Raw genomic sequence first — 1,763 nt, forward strand, 5'->3', positions numbered from 1 at the left:
CTGCCCGCTTAAATCAATCTAAATCTAAGCATAATAACTCTCTAATCAGGTGCTGGGCAGAATAATAGGTTGTCACGCTCGAGGAAAAATAGGCAATCATGGAATGTTTTCTTTAATTAGGCCGGCTAAAGTAGAAGGGCACGTCGTGAGCGCGGGACACATTCATCATAGCCAAGGTGGGAAATTACTTCAATTACTCAGGAAGGGGAGAGTGAGCAGAATTACACGAGTCACAGACGCAGAAGAGAGGAGAGAAGGAAGTCCTCATGACACCGGGAGGGCAGAGGAGGCAAGGACACAGGAGGGGAGGACTCAGAAGAGGAAAACATGAATGAGGTCAAAGATGAATGCAAACATCAAAGAAGGGATTAAAGGTTGTGGGGAGACAAAATGTTGTATTTGATTTCTTTGAGTTCATGATTTTTGTATAACTCTAAAAATCTTTTAGAGACATTTCTGACATTTAGTCTGGTGACAAACATGTAAGCCATGATTAAAATAATAATAAAAGCAGGACATTTATCTGGACCATGCACACATTGGATGTTGAGTGTTTGAAATCAAGCTGTTTTCACATGTGAACTTCTGAAAATGTCTAGAGAATTTAAAGACGACTGCCCTGAACTCCTCCTGATCTGGTTGATCACACAGGCAGGGGGGGGTCTTCTGAGGTAATGACGTCAAAAGAACGATATGAACCGTCTCATCTATCATAGATCATCATCAACATCTAGCATTGCAAAACACATCCTGCATTTGATATTCATGTTTTAATTCAGTGAGTCGTTTTGTGGATGGACGGACGTCGTTCTACTTACATGTCACTCACAGGATTGATCCTCATGTAAGGAAGACTCCGCCCATCACTTCGGTCCATCAGCTGCGACACCTTCAAAATCCTGTGGACAGAAATGTCCATTAAATGTTTTTAAAGTCAGGCGTAGAGGAATCAAACTGTTTGGATTATTTCATTGTTGGAAGAAATATGCTTCAAAAGTCACAGAATGACAAACCCTGACCTTGCTGTTATTGAAGAGGTCTGAGACACTCAGAGGGGTATTTAATTAAAAGCCTTTCATTCATCAGGGCTACAGATGTCATGTCTCTCTCACTCTGTGGCGCCCTCCTTCATTCCTTTCACCTGCTCTCACCTGCACACCAGCTCTCCATCTCCTCATCAACTCAGTAGTATATATACCCCGGCTCTCCATCCACTCATCGCCAGATCGTTGTGTCAACTACTGCGGTAGACTACGTCTCAGGCTAATTAAGAAAGATTTTTGAAAGATTTTTGAAAATAATCTTTGGTGCTAGTTTTGTTTTTGAGTCTCATCCTGTTTTTTTCCTTTGCTTCAGGATCACCATTCCCCCACCTGCCTTCCTGCTCAGCCATCTGCCTCAACCTGCTCTCTGGATTCAAAACTGCTCAGCCACGCTCACACCCCTACTCTGGTCTGGTCAGCCTTCATCCCCTTCACTCTTCTAACCTCCACAATAAACCTCATTACCAATCAACCCCTCTGTTTATGTGTCCTGTATCTGGGTCCTAAATTCACTGGTCACAGCAGATTCATAAAAACATGCCGACATGTTTCAGTCATATAGGCCTTCATCAGGGCAGGTACCACCCTAACGCTGCTGTGCTGTACAATGTATGAACTAAATGCTGTATCTTGTATTTACAGTTTCCAACCCTCAAATTCAAAATTCAAGGATGAAAAGATGATCTATTCATACACACATCTTTTCAACACATGTGGGAT

The 1,763-nt window shown here is 42.5% G+C and overlaps 1 long non-coding RNA gene across 1 annotated transcript; it reads left to right on the top strand.

The window, feature by feature from the left end:
• Positions 1–844: 844 nt before the first annotated feature.
• Positions 845–1,515, top strand: LOC132959815 (uncharacterized). The gene is made up of 2 exons (XR_009667105.1): positions 845–1,246; positions 1,357–1,515. It is a non-coding gene; the product is annotated as an uncharacterized LOC132959815 (long non-coding RNA).
• Positions 1,516–1,763: the final 248 nt, after the last annotated feature.

The sequence above is a fragment of the Labrus mixtus genome, chromosome 24, assembly GCF_963584025.1.
Source record: "Labrus mixtus chromosome 24, fLabMix1.1, whole genome shotgun sequence".
Classification (NCBI taxonomy): Eukaryota; Metazoa; Chordata; class Actinopteri; order Labriformes; family Labridae; genus Labrus; species Labrus mixtus.